The following is a 20,811-nucleotide window of genomic DNA, read 5'->3' as shown; positions in this document are numbered from 1 at the left end:
TGTGTGTGTGTGTGTGTGTGTGTGTGTGTGTGTGTGTGTGTGTGTGTGTGTGTGTGTGTGAAATTCACTATGCATTCATATAAAGCTTGCAACAAATGGCGACATAATTATTATGTGATCGGCTTTTCAGAATAGCTAACGGATTACAGCATCAGATTACACGACCCTCCCCGGCACTCTCTTTTCTATCCCTATCGTTACTATCGATTGCCGACTATTTCTGACCAACCTGTACGAGAACATGGAGATTACACGAGACCACAGAAAGAGAGAGAGAGAGAGAGAGAGAGAGAGAGAGAGAGAGAGAGAGAGAGAGCTGTAAAATGCATAAGCATAATATACCCATCGCGGTTTACACGTAAATACAACGCGTGTAGGAAGTTGGATGACATGAAAATGGCGGGTACCAACATTGCGGATTTCGCATTGGACAATCACATGGACTCTGATCAAAACGTGCGACATTCGTTTTGCATGTATTGAAACGACCCAATCAGGCTGATGAGACGAATGATATACAAACGCTTGCGTGCCACGTATACAGAATGTCCACAGACTTCTTTTTACAAAAGATACGCGCGCGAGAAACGTATACTAATCAGTTGATGTAGGTTTCAATTAAATTAAAATTAAATTTAATTAAAATTAAACTACATTAAATTTGCCTTTCCATGTTAAAATATTAAGTAAAACTTACTACTTACAATTCACCCACTCGACAAGCATAATGAGTCGCAAAGTAATAGTAAACATAATATATTAATCAATAGACTAATTTATCAGGAATAATAATTAAATTTAATAGATGCTAGATTTTAAATACCTACTTTATGCAAAGATTATTAATTTTAAATATTGTTAAAATCAAAATCATATATTATAACAATTTACATTATAAAAAATATAGTAATTATATTGGAAATTTTTTAATAATAAACAGCTGTAATTAGTCGTTCTCCGGCCGTAAAAAATAGTTTTCGGATAACGACTTAATATTTGCTCGAATAACATATTATTAACGTTTTAACTTTATCAATATTTCCTAAAATAATTTCCATAATATAACTATATTAATTAACACTTAATTTTATTTTTGTTTTAGTCTGATTCAAACATTCATACATATGTTAATTCCATATACCTATCTTGTTTTTCTCTGACACTCTACTTGCTTTTATATTTCCGTAATATATTTTTTACTAGATTTGGATTTTTATTATATATATATTTAAGTTTCGTATTATTATGTATATTGTATGTAATGTATTCTTATGAACATGTATATAATCTTGAATCTTGATACTTGATCCTTTTAAAATTACACTTGAAATAATATAAAATGTGAATACTAAACTATTGTATGTTTCCTATTTTCTGAGAGTTTCTGTATCGTATTCGAACACAAAATATAATCGACAAGACAAACCGATATTGTGACAATAGAACGTCAAAATAAAAAAAACCGAATGCTCGCCATTGTACACTTTTGTATTTCCGTGAATGATTGTTGTGGTTCAACTATCGTTAGTGAATTGAATGTATACATACAAAGCCAGAATAGAAAAAGTATGAAAAAAGGGAAAAAAACTCGTAAATAGGGAATACACTGTAATAGTTTGCTACAGTTAACAATACACCATTTCGAGCTTCAGTAACATATAATCTCTACGTTAAATTGTAATAAAGAACATAACTTTATAACTCAAATAATAATAAATGTTATAAGTACGAGGATTCATAAAAGTTTTGGAATATTCTGTACATCACATCTTAAATATGTAGATAGAACTAATGCCGAAATATTAATCCTCCAGAGTTGACGGAAGGTCTATTAAACCCATTCAATTATATTTTTTATGTGACATCTGCATATTTAAATTATTAAAATATATTCAGTGCGGTTAGCAAGATTGAAAATACAAGATTTCAGTTAATACCCATGCAGTACAGATCAACAATACTGCAGCAACATTGCAACGTTCCTACATTGCAGTAACATTACAAACGTTGGAACAATGTTCGTACACATCTGTGAGTATATACAAACTGAAAACTTGTAATCGATCTTGCCAATTACACATTGAAGAAGATTCAAATCTAGAATCAAAACGTTTGTAGTTAACTTTATTTTATGAAGTACAGTCAAATTGTTTGCGAATTATACTTTATGAATATATAATAAGTCTTATGAATATATAAATAAATACTATTTAATTAAATTTAATTAATTTTAATTTGATTAATTAAATGGATTTTATACGACGTCAGTAACTGTGTTATATATTTTAATTAACTCCGAGAAGTTAATGTAGTACTCATCTTTAGATTTTTAATTCTCTCTTTAATTCTTTCTAATAATTTAAAATAACTAATTTTTTGGCGGACAAAACTACAACGTTTTGCTCTCAGTTTCACATTAATTCATTACTCACCATAATGATGTCGAAAGGGGTTGTGGTGATAAGGCCGTAAGTTAATCTGAAAACAAATTTAAATAATTTTTAAATTTATTATCAAAAATGTGTGAAATAAATCATTGTTAATAATAATAATAATTTGTTAATATTTATATAATCATTTAATGACAGAACTATGACAAATAATGTTTATATTCGTCAGTACGATTATTATAATGCTAAATCATTAGAAATAAGTAAATGATTACAATAGAGAATATGAGAGATGAGTAAATATATAAATGTTTACCAATCAGTACACAGCTTTTCCAAAACTGTTCCATTGTTCCGAGCGTATATACACACACGTATACAAATTAATAGAGGAAAAATACAGTTGATTATGGTCATTTCGGCTAATTACTGACAATCATTTACCGAAACTTACTGTACGGGCGACTCATTTTGAAATAAACAAACAAAGCGAAATGAAACGCAACGATTATTCGCCTCTGGCGTTCGATAACGTTCCATCAGTTCCATGTTCGTTACGCGCACTCGATACGTTTCTGCGCAGGAAAAATTTGAATCGCGTCAACTTCATACCAAAGCGCCGGCGGTGACGTCACATTCCGAATCTAACGGAAAACGCATCAGGGATCCGACAGCTGCGGAACAAATATCGTTTAATTGCCATCTAATTGACATCTTACTCCGACGTTCCCGGCGCGCGTCGACAAGCGTGCAACGATGAAACGTCCGATAAACAATGCGGCGATAGCGGACGCCAACTCGGTATCTCGGAGAAATTAAACGCAGAGAGAGAGAGAGAGAGAGAGAGAGAGAGAGAGAGAGAGAGAGACCGCCGACCGCGCCGCGCGTTACGTACGATCGTACACGCAACTAACACGATGCTAATGTAATGTGCCGCACGACGTTCGTGTGTCGCTCGATTCAACGTCGTTCCGGGCACACGTTCACGGAGTTGAGTCTCAATCAGGTAAACGTGATACGATCCCGTCGCGTCGTCATCTCGCAATGGAACGAAACACAGTCGACGATCAGACTGACTGACAACAGTTGACTGACGCTGAAGGTGACACCCGCGCGGCGTGCTAGTCAGACGAAAAACCGTTGAGCCGCGTGACGCGCCAGTGACGCGTGAGCATGTAATAAAATTGCGACCGCTACGTGTTGCTCGCTTAACATAACTCGAACATAATAACGATGGACGGCCGATCATTGCCGCGTGTCTTAATGCGATTAATACATCAAACGCGCTCGGCTGTTCGAACGATGTTCTCGATGCTTAATTAGGCACACGATGCATCTCTCACGATGGAGAGTGACGCGCGATACGCCGCTCACACGTAGTCCGTCGGATAATTAATCTCATTTACTCTCGGTAATCGTGAATTTTTTACCCGTTGTTTTTGTGTGCTGTGCATACGCGCGAACTGTAGCGATTATAAATCGATGAACTGGCTTTTTCGACACTCTGAATGTAGCGACTGGATGGAACGACAGCGAATCGCTACGTTTTGTTTCGTATTGTGCTAACTTCGGATGAAAGCAGTAGCGTTTCAACAATGACACAACAGTGAACAAGGTATCTATTAAAAATATTATAATGTAAATATATATATATGTGACAGGATAAAATTATTTTTATTAATCTCTATATTTATGGGTGTAGTGAAGAAAAAACAGAAGGGACTTCCATAAATTAAAAAAAGAACAAAAATAATTACAAAAAGATTATATATTCATAGATTGTGCTTAATAAGCATTTATAACATGTTAATTTTGATAAAGGAGAAAGAGAAAATTATAGAAAGATTTTCTAAAACTCTAAGATGACTAGATTTAAGTTCTTTTAATTCAAAGAATTAATTTACAATTTTAAGAGAAAAATAAAATTAATTAATAAATTAAATATGTATTTTATGATTTATCTATCAGTAATTAAATAAAAATAATAATGTAAAACAAAACAGGTCTAATAGTCGATTTTATTCGATTATTTTCCCTACTCTTTCTACTTTAGAAGTTTTAACTCTAATTTAGCCTCCCTTTAAACAAAATTCTAACTACACCTTATGATTATATTAATTACATTATTCTCATTTAAAAAATGTCATATCAAATATAATTATGATCTTGAAAACATTAGTTAGAAAGCATTAAAGACTGACAAAATTATTAAGCAAGGAATAATTCTAATTCATTTTTTGAATGTAATACCGTTTATAATTTATATCTTAAATTTTCCGAACTTTATCAGTGATATCGAAGGAAATCGCGATTATCGAAGAAACGCATGTGTTTGTTGCGAACGTTAATGTCGATTAATCTCGAGGCAAATTAATTACGTTTCATCAAATCCGTGGATTTCATCTAAACAAAATAGAACCCACCACAATCTACAATTTATGTCTAACTCAGGATATACTGAGTAACTAAAGCCGCAGTGTACATCGATTTACCATCGCGTATTGATCTACAATTAATTATTAGTATATCCACCAAATCTTTTGTATGTTAAACCGAACGAGAGGGGAGATTATAGTGTCGCGTTAATTGGAGTACGGCAAAGCTGTTTAAGTTTGTAGGTAGAAAGGTCTTTCATTATAGGTACTTTTCCAAACCCATTCATGTCACCATAATAGTACGTAACAAACCAACATAACGTATATTTAATTGTTTACGTAACAATTTGCGACTGGAGCTTTCCAACGTTCGTTCTACGTTCTTTCACTGCATTTAAAAAATTTACTAAATCTTAATACGTATTTTTTTAAATAATATATAAACATTAAATAAACATTTACTCAATAAAAGAATTATAATTAAATCAAATTAATGATTTTTGTATCAAATAGATATACGTTTATATTTAGTAAATATTTACTTAAAACTATTCAAACAAATATTTATTTCTTTTCAGGGTGAAAAAGAAAAAAATCAAACAGCACAATAAGTCATGATAACTTATCTTATACTCTATACAGTACAGTCATTCCAGCGATATTACAACGTTCCATGAACATTGCAATACCATTGGAAACATCGCAGCAATGTTACTGCAAGCTTCTGTGCTGTATGAGATGATATTATGACTTTTATGTTCTATACCTAAGGTGTATACAATTGTGATTGCGTCTTCGCAATTATGCCGGGAATGAATGAGCATCCGCATGGGAAATGTCCGAAATGATGGAGCAGTAGGTAAATGGCGACAGCACATCCAGAACTGTGAGTACATTTATTTATTATACTGGCGGGATTAATTGTTCGTTTGCGTCCGACGATTTATCATCATTGCATTATAACGATTGCGCTTTTCGACAGGCGATTACCATTATTTTTCAATAGGTACGCTTCTTTGCAAATTGAATATAATGAAGAATAAAAACTGTCCACTTATTCTCGCTCCATTAATGATATATCAATATTTTCTTGCTCTATTTGGAATAAGTATAAACTGATGTAATTCTTTTAACTTTTATTCAGATTTGATAGAAATTGCTTTTTTTTGTTAACTCGATTTTATTTTATTGTAAACAATGATAAGTTTTAGAAGTTATTAATATTACTTTTTTTATTATTATATTTGATCTAAATCGAGAGTGCGTTTCACGATTGATATTTACATTTTCAATTTTGCACAGTTTTTACATCTTTATTGTTTTTACATACATATGAATCCGATATTCCTATAAATTGTATTCATAAAGGTTTAATAATTAAGTTAAGAGACAAACGCGAGAGATGAAAATAATTAAATCAATCAAGAGAAACCTGGGCTAGTTGTCAATTTTTGAATAATTATTTTTAGAAAAAAGTAAACGTACGATTTTGAAACATTGTATACGTTATAATACGTTTACATCTCTCCCTCTTTTTTAAGTATTAAAAAAATATTAAATACATTATTATACAAATAAGTTATTTAATTTTAAATAAAGCAATGAAATTAGCCCCATGCTTGAAGTTAATTGTTCCGGGGTGAGGGGGGGGGGGTTGCAGTAATATATTCTATATGGATAAACATGTAAAAAATATGGTCTTTATTTTAATGTTAGTAGTGGTTTATGTATATTTCAGGAAATTATAGTATCGATTAAGACAATTATTTTTAACATAAACGTACATAATTTTTTTTTTTTACTATAGTTTCTATACGAAAAATGAAAAAATATAATATATCTAAGTAACATATTATATTCATAAATATAAAATCTCTAAAAATGTGTCTAAAAAGATTAAAATTAACTGTCACCTAATTTCGACTCATTTTGGTCAATCTTCCTCGCATAGATGTTTTTAGTAAAAGAAATTATATTCATAAATTTTATTACAATAATAATTAATTAATAGCAATAAAAATTATTATTTAAGGTATATTATTTTCTGTGACAAAAAATCGCGAATGGTATATAATGCTAAAAAAGGAAATAAGAAAAATTTATCAATTTTATTTTCTTAAAAGTCATTATAAGTGTAATATATATGACGCTTTTGCAGCATTTTGCACAGTACTTTAATATTATAGTAATCAGTAATCTATAATAAAAAAAAATGCTGTACCATATACTGATTGAATTATCAGTTTTTTTAACACAATCAATCTTATATGACAATCGGCCCCAATCTCTTCTAACAATAGATATAATATTACTGATATCGCAGATATCATCCTACTAATAAATCCTCGTCAGAACAAAGTTCATAAAAAATTCATAGTTTGATCATAGCTTTGAAAATATCGCGCAATTTTTGGGACAATTTAAACGACATTTCGAGACAAAAATAAAGACAGGCCTGAAAGGAACGGTTAGAGTTCGACATTTCATTTCGGTAAGCACGAAAGGCCCGATTGAACAGAAGTATGATGCACGAGCGAGATCAGTTTTCACAATTCTCTGGAGTTAGAACAACAAATTCTCCTCGTTTCCTGTCTCTCCTTCTTTCGTCACAGCGGTTATTGCAACGAGAATACCTGTTATCGTTATATGATGCGGAAAAATTGACTGGGTACCCTCCTTCGTCGTGTTTTTCTTTCTTTTTGCCTCGTGGATGGTGACACACGTCATTTTCAGTATAGAAATATTTTCTTATCACAAGCAGACTTTCTTTCTCAGAGAGATTTTCACAAGCATATTTCCTTTTTTAGATATATTTTTTGCTTGCTTTACACCAAGAAAAAAATTTTAGTGCCTTTAGCAAAACTGGCACTTTTTATGACCGTAACCAAATCTTTATATAACAAAAAACTAATTATATTTTCTCAATATGTTTTTCAATTTTTTAAATAAAAAAAATATTTATTTATACCAACTAAACAGTTTAGTTGGTATAAACAAATATTTTTTTTTGTTATTTAAAAAGCTAAAGTATATTAAACGAAAGTAATTAGATTTTTTATTATGTAAACAAAATATTGAGTTGCTATTAAAAAACGTCTTAATTAAAAAAAGTTTTGTTGAAGATACTAAATTTTTTTTCTAGTGTAACTTTTTACTTTATACTACTTCATTTTCTATTTTTGCTGTATTATTTATTTTCACATTTTTTATATGTTAAAATAACTTATAAAGATACATTTAATATCGTAATTATTTGTTCACAATTGAAGTTTTATTTAAAATCATTGGTAAACATATTACAGTATAAATTTTATTTTAATATAATAATATATTAAAATAAAATGTCTAATATATATCAATTTATTAATGGTAACTTTAAAAACGAATTGTAATCTATTAATAAATTTTTCTATTAAGATATTTTTAAAATAAAATTATCATACGATTAAGTAAGCAAGACAAGTTGACAGAGAAGAGGCCTCGGAAAATATTTTTCCATTTCACGTCAACCAAATATCTCACGCACTCTAAAGCCCCATTTTATCCGGGACGTTCTCAACTGCGACTCGCAGAATATACTTGTATATAAATTCCTGGAGGAATTTAGGGTGCCGTACACGTTCGTTTTTCGTTAACCCATAAAATCTCGTAACATTTGTGGAAGAAATAGCCCGTTATACGGACTATCGTCCCAGGAAAAAATGTCAGACTAGTTCCTGTCCAACGACCAGCAGTATGTAATGGATTAACCTATTTTTATGTAATGCGTCACGACGTGTCACACGTGTCACATTTGCATATCGTATGTGTCGCCACGAGTTTCTCATAGATAGGGAGCGCAATCAATCAAATCATGTTGGATCTCCGGGTTTTCCCTGCGGGAACGGAACGTATGGATGGCTTGATTTAAAAACGAATTATATTGAAACGCGTCGAAAGCATTCTTTGAATTTTTGGCAAATATTCAAAATCAAAACTTGTATAAATATTTCGTAATTAATTCTTTCGGCAACATGTTTTTTTTTAACAATATTTTTATAGACATAATATTTATTTATGTAATTATTATTTTAAGAAAAGTTTAACAAGATAAAATATAATAACCCAAGTAGCATAGCAGCGCCTGCGAAGCGCTAAAAAAGCGCTTATATACGTATAAATTAGTTAACACGTTTTTAACACTTTATAGACGCTGTATGCTACTTGAGAATTAATATTTAATTAACAAAATTAAAAAATAAATAAAAATATTGAAAACTGATCAAATATTCAATAAATTCTACATGCGCTTTTACATCACGTTATCACGTCATGTTGTGTCGTGCTATATATTCATAAATATTTCTGGAACATATACAAAAATAATCTTATAAATATTACATATACAAAAATAATCTTATAAATATTAAAAGAGAAGAATAAATGCAGAAATACAAGTTATAACGACGTCGATTAAGTCACGCAAGTAGTGGTAATATATTCATTCTTACTTAAATCTCAAATAAAATACATGTAATTGATAGAGAATAGAGAGAGAGTGATAGGGAAGAACCATTTAACGACTGTTAGTATTGATCGAATTAAATATAATTGAAAGAATATAAAACGGTATTGTTGCAGCTTATTACATGTTTCAATACTTCGCGACACAGATTTTTTTACGACTCGTATATTATTTTGCATTGAGACGGAGAGATGGACGGACTTCGGTAATTAGCAGAATTTAAAAGTACCTTTCTTTTGCTTTCCTGCATCATTCACTAGGCAATTATCGGCAAATAAAATTGCACGATTGGTTAATTTAAAAATTCTTCGCTCCCATTTTGTTTTTTTTTTTCTTCTTACATTTAATCGACGAAATTTCGATAACGGATGATCGAGGAATTAATTTCGTTGTATTCCGCAAGTTTTGCTCTTGTGTATGACTAGAGGTGTTTCGTTACACATCATCTAACTAGGGGGTTGAGTAATCACCCGCTTTACCATTAACGTAATTATACTCGTATAAAAAGGTACGTCGAGATAAATTATATGCTATCACTTTTTTATTAACTAAAATTTGCAAATCACCGAAGTCAATTTACTATGTAATCTCTTGAGTGATACGTTCAGTATTACTTTTACTTTCTTTCGTACTTTTTACCGCAACTCGAAATTGTACAATAAGTTGCTTCTTTCTTTAAAGAAAAGAATGTTAAAAACTAGAACACATTTTTAAATGCACACAAAAAAAAGTACATTTTATAAAGGAGGATACAATTTTCATTTTTTGCGATCGATTTTGGGGAATCGTTTTATTTCTACATTTTCTTACATGTATTTATTTCATGCAGGAAACGAAAAATTATCATAATAATAATATATAATATATACACACACACGCATGCGCACAAGGAAAAATTACATTGTGAAATAAAGTTAATAAAATCCTTATTCGTCATTACGCAATTGTCAGTTTTGCTTCAGTCATTTGAACACTAATTCAGAGTTGTTGATCCAACTCGGGTTGCGAAAAAAGTTGTACTTTTCTTTTCTAATACAAATAAATACCGCATTAACTCACTTATTACTACATGCTAAACAATTTTACATATATAATATTATGTAAACAGTAGTTAACAAAAACTAACAAGTTTTGTCTATTAAAATTACTGTATTAACATAGTTTAATTATTGTCCCCATTTTCATCACTTTTGCAACAACGCTTTATATAGCTTTGTTGCCTCTTTTATCTTTTTCTTGAACATTTAAAAAAAAATATCTCTATGTCCATAATCCAGATGGGGGAAACATCCTGTACACTGTGTACTCCGACAATATATCAGAAATTTATCACGTACGCGAAAATGCGCATACACGAATGGACGACAGGAAATGCGATGGTACCACGCGTGAGCCACGTGGCATTTCGTTCCTCATGGGAATTGTATATTTTCCGGTATGCGCGCAACAAAGCATTACTTCACATAGCACAGAGTACACTTCCTATTGTTCTGTTCACCCCCGCGTAATCTGTTTCTCCAAAGACCAACAGTAATGTCGGTTCGTAATGTGGCTCTTTCGTATGCAACGCACGACTGCCGCTGTCGCGTCGCGCGAGATATTTTCCGGAATTTCCAAGCGAAAGCGGAACGCAGATGAACTTACACTCTGATATCGTCCACACCGAGTGCTGGCTGCAAGAAATCTAGCTCTACACTACACACACAATAATTCGCATTCCAACCGCGAGACAATGTGTCCAGCCAATTCTCATTCACCGCGATAGCACCACGATTATCATCGCGCGTCGCGAAAACTGGAAAAGTCAGCAAACCTTTGAAAAATCGGGCAACACGTCCGTGGTATCGTTCTTTCAGACCCGCCATTTCCCTTTATCTACTCTCTTTCTGTTTCTTTACATTGTAGAGTTAGATGGTTTTTTATTAGCTCATGAACAATGAGGCTGATAAGATTTGTTTAATTTATAGCTGCTTGGAAACGAAATGGAAACGAAGTCTCTATATAGTTAACATTTCATTCTCAGAACTTCAATATGAAAGAATTTTGGCTCTTTTCCAAAGAATTCTAAAATTTCTAATATTTATTTAAAAAGAATTGATAATTAAAAATAATGATATTCAAAGATATATAGGATATTCTTTAAGTTTTTTACATAAAAGTTGATTAATATACTTTTTACTTTAGTTTAATTTAGAAACTAAATTGATGGTTAAACTATTAAATAAAAAGGAATTTAAGAAGTAACAATGTAATATATATTTATGTTCCGGGAAAATTGAACATGAATTTGAATCTTTTATTTTTGAGGAATGCAATAAATGCTACGAAACTAAATCTTGATCGCTCTGTGGAGCAATCTCCCCTTTCGAGAATACCGCGGCAGTTCCAACGCGGCAGAAGTTTTCATATTTTAGCTTCGAAGAAGTCCTTCCACAATCGAAATAAATTGCGTCCACAAAATGCATTTTCGTTGTGACGTCGCTGACATTGGCTGAGAGATATTTTCTCGAATGTGAAAACTTCTGTAATGCCGCTGCAAATGTACTCCTCACCAGAAATTACCTCAGAAAGCATGATATATTATAATTTTCCTGTTGACTTTAATCAATTAGTTAATATATTATATAAATATATTATATTATATAATATATTATAATAATATATTATGCGAATTAAATAAGTCACTCGTTAAAAAATAGACTAAAACATGATCTAGAAGTTTGTGAAATGTTTTATGTTATTATTATATAATAATATATTTATACATATTTTATATATATATATATATATGTATGTATTTTTTAAAGCCTTGATAAATATTATTTACATGTTTGTTAATTTATTGAATATCTCGTTTCATAATTTTTAACGACATTTTTTTGCCAAAGATGAATTTATTTTTAACTGATTTAAGCTATAAAGAAAGATCACATAAAAAGGTCTTTATATAATATATTATATAAACACATCTTATAAATCAATGTATTTATTTCTGTTTCAAATTGTTGACAATATTGTATTTAAAAATTTATTCTAATGTTTTTTATTTTGTATAAAAATAAATTTAATTTTTTTAAATATTAATTAATGAACTTTTTGTACTTATGCCAATTGATTGTTTACACGAAACTGAGCTCGAAACGTAGATACCAAATGTATTGTTACTCTTATTTGAATTTTTTCAGTTTAATATTATAGTTTCTACCATTTCAATTTTTAGTTAAAATTTTTTTAAGTGATTAATTTAGTGACTAATCACATATATAAATAATTTGTGATTATATAATAATATTAAATAAAAGTTATTATTTGTCAATTTATTTAAATTCTATTTTTTAAATTGACCAACTTGGGAATAGAAACAACTCAATTAATAGATATCAATCAATGTCACTGTCGATTATATTCACTAGTAAACAAAGATCTACTAGTATAATCGGTTAATCCGTTTATTATCGATGTTTGTCGCTTAATCGAATCGCTTTACTTTATTAGTTTCAATTAAACTACAAAGTGCTCCCTTATGACACACAGGAATGTCAAATGCCAGAATGGGGAAAGATGCTCTGGAATTTGGGGTACAATACCACAAGTTAGAGACGTTAAAGAGGAGTATCTTAAAGCAAATAGTACATTAGCTTCTCTTTCATAAATTATTAACGTACTTTAAATAAGAGAAACTGTCGAAGCTGTTTTGAAATAAAATAAACTGACGTAAAGAATTCATAAATTAAGAATATAATAAACTCTTTTTCTCTTAAGTTACGTGGAATAATGTTGCATTAATTTTAATATTCAATAAACTAATGCTTTAGTAAATTAATATTAATTTACTATTCAGAATTATTAAGAATATGTTTTTTATGTTAAAGACTTTATAGTTTATGATGATATTATTAATATAATAGTAGACATTTCTATTTATATACATTTTTACTAATATCATCGTCTATATTTAAAAATTATAAAAAATCTTAATATTTTCCTAATAATTTATTATATTTTAAAATATATTTTTTTAGGAGATTATTTTTAAAAACAAAATTAATTTCTGCTTTATTTCTCTCTATTTTGCTCTGTTACGAACGAGCAAATTCGTTCGGTGTTGGTGATCGCTTTCCAATTTTCTTCTCTCTGCTACGAATACGATTGCTACGTGATCAGCAGAAGAGTAGGCACCGAAAAGAAAGATGAATGCGAGTCTACGGATCGAACCTTTTTACGGCGATCGATCGGAGTCCATTGCAACGAATGCGAACGATACTCCGTTCGCAGCACAGAATTTCGTTCCTTTTCACGCGAAAGAAGCCCAGCGAGAGAAAGAGATATCTCTTGCTTACACTAACCAAAAAACCTCGAACAATCCGTAACGATCACTCGAGAGTCACACTCACCTCATTTCTGACGAGAAAAACGCATGGCGTCGACCGTAAAACTGCAGTGTGTACTATCTTTTTCTCTCTCGGACACGGAATTCGTTGCTTTCGTAAAGCTAGGCGAGACGCAAAGAAAGACGAGGAGAAAGTTTACTCGAGCGACGGTTTTCCGCAGGGATCACGGGGGTGGCTTTTCTTTTCGAGATCCGCGCGAGATCCTCGTTCTGGAAGTCTGGAGATCTACGGCGCCGCTCCTTTATCTCGAAATCAAATCTTCAAAGATAAGGCTGTTCCTGCAGACTCGTGATCTCATGTATCTCGTGCATGAACCAAGATACGTCGAAGTCTCAGCAAAGTCGAATTGAAGACGCAACCTTACAATTCTCATGATATGAACACTGCCAAGTTTTGGCAACAAAATAGTAAATAGCTTCTTCCAGAAAAGCAACTATCAAATCATTTCTCATAAAATATCTAGCTTTTGTTACGAAAAATATTATGATAAATTCATATACCTATTTCTCTAAACCGAACAGAATATATAATGACAAAACTAATTATTCGAACAGTGCACCATTATATCGACGATTTCTTAAGGCTGTTTTTTAATTTAGTGTGGCAACACTAATTTCACAATTAGTTATCCAAATACAAATATAAACTATTAATGTCGTAATATGTGCGTAAAATCGCAATTTTTAACATTTAGACAATAGTTTGAACCAATCAACGAAATGGTGCACAATTAGTCTTGTGGCTTTAAGGTAATGTCAAGGCAGTTGTTTGTAAAAACAGTCGTTAAATTACGTCTTCATAAAAACACTAGAAAAATGTGTATGTACTCATAATGCATGAGTATACAATAGTGCACTATACGGACAATTAGTTTGGGAATTGCGTATTCTCAAATGTTCGATTAGATAATAACAATTTGTTTCTTTTATTTTTGATACATCAAAAAATAGTTTTTGAAACAAAACTAAATAAAGTTCCAATTATTTATTCCATTTAGTCTCTTGAACAAATTTATATAAGTTTAATCATGAAAATTTCAAATTCTATTCTCTCTACATAAAGTATATTGTTATTTTTCTATTAATATCTTCCATTGCAATTTACGCTCGCTTGTTATATTATGTATTACCACAAATTCTCAAGCGTCAAACAATTTCGGGACCAATTGCAATAACCGCAATTCGTGTTTTCTTCCAATGTAAATGTCGTGCGCGTAACGAAAAAAAAGTGGCGGTAAACTGGCAACAAAACAAAATTGCAAAAGACCACTACGAAACGTCTTTCCTCAAAGTTACCATGTTATGTAACCACAGCGTGGAGAAGCAGTAAGTGGAAAATCTACTTTGAGCCGCGCCGTGAAATTCATATGCAGGTGACGGCGCGAGATTCGCTCACTCGCTTCGCGACGTAACGCTGCGAAGAGGAAGCTGTTTCTCGCTTCGTTTTTCAAGAAAGAAATAGCCGAGAGTGTCCTGTTGCCCCCGCTGCGCTGCCAGCCTCTCCCGCAAAAGCTCTGAGAACTCCGGATCTGAATTTATTCTTATTTAAAATGGAAAAGTTTTCAAGCAGCGACGACAGCGGCAGCGCGCTCGAAAATACGTAATTTCGTTTCGTCGGTCTGCGAAAAGATGAACGCATGGTGGGATCAGAATTCGGAAGGATAGTAGAGAGACGAAGACAGAACGGAAAAAGATAGAAAATTCGTTCTTACACATTTTTACGAAACTGGAAAATATGGCGGCGAAAAGCATTTGGAAGGAGAAGCTTTTGCCGTCCAACTGTCCTCGATTAAAAATTGGATTTATTACAGAAAGAGATAGTTTAGAGCGCAACTTTTAATCTTCTTGGAGCTTCTTTAATACGCAGATGTATAACGATAAAATTTATGGGAATCGACAGCGCACGCGTTTTATTTACGAAACGTATTTCCTTCGTACGTTTAATATTTTTCATGTCTATGTTAGTATAAAAGATATTAATACAAAAGATATAAAATCGCCATTTTTAACTACCTGCAAAACATTTAACAAGTTTTTATGAATGTTTATATTGAAATAACCATTTATCACTTTTTATCTTCAAAATCATTTATCTTTATAAAAGTCATTGAATTATAAATTACATTATGCGAACGTTTAAAAAAGTTTAAAAAAAAAATGCATTGTTTATAAAGTATTAAAATTACGCAAATATAATATTCAACGATATTTAAATAAACAATATTATTCCATTTATATTCTTAGTCATGTAAAAGTAAAATGAACTTATATTGGATTGTGACTAAAAATTTTAAAAGATCAACATGCAAAATCAATTCTTATTTATTTTAAACTGAAATATGTTTATTTAACGTAAACTAACTAAAATATAAATTAAAAAGTAAAGAACTCCTGTGTGTATTGCAATCATGTCATGCAACAGAGGACTCCTTGTCAAGGAGAAAAGTTTTACCGCAACATTACAACAGAAAAAATATTAGCATTTTGATAAGCATTCTATATTCAGATAGATTCCTTTATAGCGTCATTATAAGTAAGCAGTAAGAAGATATAATAATATGAGATACAAAATATTGAAAAAATAACAGCTGAAAAATTTAAAATACAAATTTGTAAAACTTTTACATAGATGTATAGTACTGTGTTATGATAGATAACGATATATACTCGTAGAAACGATAATAGATACAAATAAAATAATAATTCCTAATATAAAAGGTTAATTAAATTAATACACACATTGTCATAATAATATTGTCGTATTCAAACATTAGTAGAGTTTTTTACAAGTAATCGTGAATTTAATAAAATCTTTATAAGAATCTATTAAAATTTAATATTTCTTCTCTTAGACCAAGATTATTTTATTTATTTGAATTACTATATAATTTATATGTTTTTAATATTCTCAAGTTTTAATATTATGGTACTATTAAGCTAGTATATATAATACTATTAATATAAATACTGTTAAGTTAGATTTAAATTCAAGACTTCTTAGAATCTAATTTTAGAAACTATGATAGATGTTTACTTGCATTCTCTCACATTTAAGCAATATATGTATGGACTCCACCAAGCTCTAGCTCGTTCTAGCTCGTTAGAAATGACGACGTCGTTCGATTGCAATCATAATTCGAATAATTTCACATAGTTTCAAATTAAGCGGTAATGATGCATCCAAGAGTCGATCGTCCGCGAGATACGAGCGAAGCGACAGCCGGAGCAACATGAGAATCAAGAGGAATATTCCGTATCGTCGTTGTCTTCGCCGCCACCGCCGCCACTGTCGCCGTCCTAGATTCCCTTCTACGCGCACTCGATTACAGTCTCCGTCTCTCGCTGCCGCGTTGAATCCCAATAGCGAGATTTTAGTGTATACCACATTCGCGATGTTCGTTCGTCGCGAACGTGTTACCGTGAAACGTGTTCCGTATACGATGCCGCTTAAGAACCTTCGCAAAAGTGGCCGATCTAGCGTTAAGTGCTTCTACGTCTTCAATCGATGAGAAGCAATTCTGAGATTCCCCTGAAAAATGGGAAGAAACGATTTTATAATTCTTACTTGCCATCAATGCCACCTGCTTTTCAGTTGATTCCAGTGATTGACTTTTCTGATATCCCTTTAAGATTACATTATTCAAACTAAATTCGATTATGATTTTGTTTAAAAAATTATTTTAAGTTTTAATATACATATAAAATCAGAAAATAAGATTGTAGATGAAATAGCAATATGTGATTTTTCAATGATTAATAGTATCTTGAATGACTAAACATTTAATAATTATGACAAAAACAATAAAAATATTATTAATATATAATAATTATGTTATTGATGTTAACATTACAGAATCATTGGAATTTTTATTTTTTGATGCAAATAATTTGATCCAATCAATTTAGGTTTAATTAGTTACATGATGCACAGCTTGCATAAAATGCGATCAGATTTTGATCTTTTGAAAATCTATATTGGAAATCTAAATTAATTTAATACATAGAACTCAAAGAACTTTATGTGTATCGCTACAGTTAAACAACAGATGCAAAATAAAATTTTTGATATAAATTTTATCATTTTATTTTAAAAACAATTCTTCCAATATGTCTCGTTATGTCTTTATATGATAATAAATATTATATTTATAATAGAAACATGTATCCGGAATAAATTCATATTTTTTATTTATTATTATTATTATTATTATTATTAGGAACTCGAAAGCTCATTGCCGCAAATACCAAATCCCGCCACTGTTCCCGTCCCTGAGCAAGATCCCTCCATTTGTGACCCTCGTACCCCATTTCGTTAAGGTCCATTCTAATATTATCTTGCCATCTACGTCTTATTTACATATTTTTATTTACATATTTACATATTTACATATTTACATATTTATTTTTATTTACATATTTTTATTTACATACATATTTTTTATTACTAATATTAATTCACAATTACTTAATATTATACTAAACTTGCATTGTATCAAAAGATATTTTATTCGTGATAGAACTGTAATATTATTGTTTTGCGCAAAAACGTTAAATTGTTCCTTTCATTTGTGTGTACATCATAATATTTTGTATCACAAAAATGCAATTTAGAAATATAAAATCAAAATAATTATGTTTTGTTCTCTTAAGGTAAAACAATTTTTTATTTTTCAATACTGAAAATTTTGTAAATTACAAAATTAAGTTGAAGAGATTACTTACATAAAATCAATTATTGAACATTACATTACAAATTAAAAAATGTTACTTAATTAGACAACCGCGGAAATCATAAATTTGAGCAACTCATCTCCTCTTAGAAACTTTCTAATCTATTGCCGATGCAATCTTCCTTAATGTTTAACGGAAGTGAACTACGTGATGTAGTGGTCGCGGTGGTTAGAGAGGGATGCATGGTGAGAGTTCGCACGCGACTTTAAAAATAAAGTTTCTCCGGAACGAGGAGACACAGTCACCTACCGTGGATGAACCACGAGTCCCTCGAGAAATCTTACTACACACAAGAAGGTTGCGCATTACATACTGATGTCAGCTTCATATCGGACGTCTGAGTTAATCGTGGAAAGAATAACTACCGGCTCGCGGTCAAAAGAAAGATACCATAAGATGTATTAACATCATACAATTTCGCTTGCTTATACAAGGAGATTTATCCATGAATACTTTAATATACGAATTCTCTTTTTATGGTTAGCTGTTTCATTCGCTCTGCTAGAAAACAACTATAAAATAACATCCAATTTCCATTGAAATTATAGAATATATTTGTTCACTTGTGTCCGAATATAAGAGCACTTTACCGTATCGATATGTGAATATTGTGTTGAGTTAGATGTCACGCTTGTCGCAAGAACGACAAGCAAACCGGTGGATGGTTCATCCTTTATCGAGCCAAGGGGAATATAAGTCTTCGTTTCCTCTGGGATGTTATACAAGGGAAATGTTTTACATTATGAAAATCTCTATTGCGAGAAACCAAGAAAACTTTTGAAGGCAGATGGTTGCATAGGATGTTTGATACTCAATGTGGCATTTTTGAAAAATTAACATGAAGAAATATAGGTCAATAATGCTTTATTCTGTTTTGGTGACGTGATTTATTAATTATTTGCGAATTGACCTCATATTTTCCATATACAATTTGATATTTAAATATTTAAATAAGATATATGAATATATATAACATTTAAATATAAATATATAGATAAAGATATAGAAACTATGAGTGTTAGGATAAATGTATCTTTCTACGTTTATTCTCAAAATTTCCTGTTCTATCAAATTTGACATAAAACTGCATATTCCATTTAAAAACAATTAGTTTTAATTAAAAACTAATTATGAAATATTTCCTGTGACTATCTACCTACAAAGAAACATTACTACCATATTATATCCTCCTCGAAACCATATAAATTTTTGTATATAAAAGTATAAAAAGATAAATTGGATTCCCGAGAATTACAAAATCAAATAAAGGAAATGAGCTAATCAGCTATTGTATATGATGCGCAATTATTTCCTATTAAAAAAAATTTATCGTAAATAACAATTACATTAACAATACGTTTCGGCTAAGTTATCATTATTTTGTATGTATATCACTTTTTTTTATTATTTGAAATAGCAGAGATATTTGAGATAGATAAAGTTAGTTAATACCAGCTGCATCTTTTTAAGCTTTTTTAAAATAGCAATAAAAATTTATTATTATCTGATATGAACAATGAAAGAAGAGATCAATTAATTTACTTTAATAATACACGTTCTTTTTATTAATTAAGCGATTTAAATTTTATTTTTAAATAAGTTCTCAAATATGAAATACGACAAAAAAATATCTGAAATATAAATCATACTCAAATATTCGGAAGATTGCACATTAAATTATGTTTTCAAATTAAAACGTGACATAATCAATACATAATAAAATTATTGTTTTTGTTTTAAGAATAATAATAATAATTAGCCGAAATTAAACTCGCCATATTTTTTCATTTTAAATAAAAGTGTATCGATAAATAGATCGATAATAATATGAATAAATAAATAGATTTTATCAATAAATAGAAATTAATCGATAAAATATATATTTGTGCACACGATACAAATAACAAAGAAATTATTTTAATCTGTTGACTGCTCGGTTAGTTTTATTTATATTATATGTATCCACTCAAACATGTTGTATTCACGAATGTGTTCAAGATCAATATATGCTCCGGACAGGTTGTTTTCTTATGCGGAAGATTCGTATACAGTTATATGCAAGATACGTAGGAGATATGTGTCGTGGACATTAATTTAACGCTCTCAAAAGCAATTTGCTGCCTTGTCACGGCAAGACGAATGTTACAGACGACGTAACCTGTGTTACTCTCTAGCACTGCTTCTCCACCTGTCTCTATCGCCATTTCTCTGAAATGGGCTCTACTTCGACCATTCTGTTTGACCAGCTCCGCTTAGTCACACGACTTAATGTTAATAAATTACGGATGTGCTCAGAATTGCGTACTTGCCAACAAGCGGCACCTTAGTGACTGCTAAGAGACTTCAGTACTTAAAGCTGTTCTTTAAGGGACTCTAAGCTCTCTTGCCTTTGAAGGTGCCACTCACGTTATCTTAAACATT

General features: G+C 30.7%; 1 protein-coding gene across 3 annotated transcripts in view; it reads right to left on the bottom strand.

Moving 5' to 3' along the window:
- LOC108747614 overlaps positions 1-20,811 on the bottom strand; it is a 253,950-nt gene that overhangs the window by 184,109 nt on the left and 49,030 nt on the right. For 2 of the 3 annotated variants that reach the window (XM_018485196.1, XM_018485199.1), the window contains exon 2: positions 2,433-2,478. The gene's annotated coding sequence lies outside the window, so the exon portion shown is untranslated. Of the gene's footprint in view, positions 1-2,432; positions 2,479-2,706; positions 2,863-20,811 lie in introns of those variants that run through there. The other variant, XM_018485197.1, reaches the window with a different exon arrangement.

This window comes from Trachymyrmex septentrionalis, unplaced genomic scaffold, assembly GCF_001594115.1.
Source record: "Trachymyrmex septentrionalis isolate Tsep2-gDNA-1 unplaced genomic scaffold, Tsep1.0 scaffold20, whole genome shotgun sequence".
Classification (NCBI taxonomy): Eukaryota; Metazoa; Arthropoda; class Insecta; order Hymenoptera; family Formicidae; genus Trachymyrmex; species Trachymyrmex septentrionalis.
The sequence above is the reverse complement of the archived record's forward strand: the minus strand, read 5'-3'. Positions and strand labels throughout refer to the sequence as shown.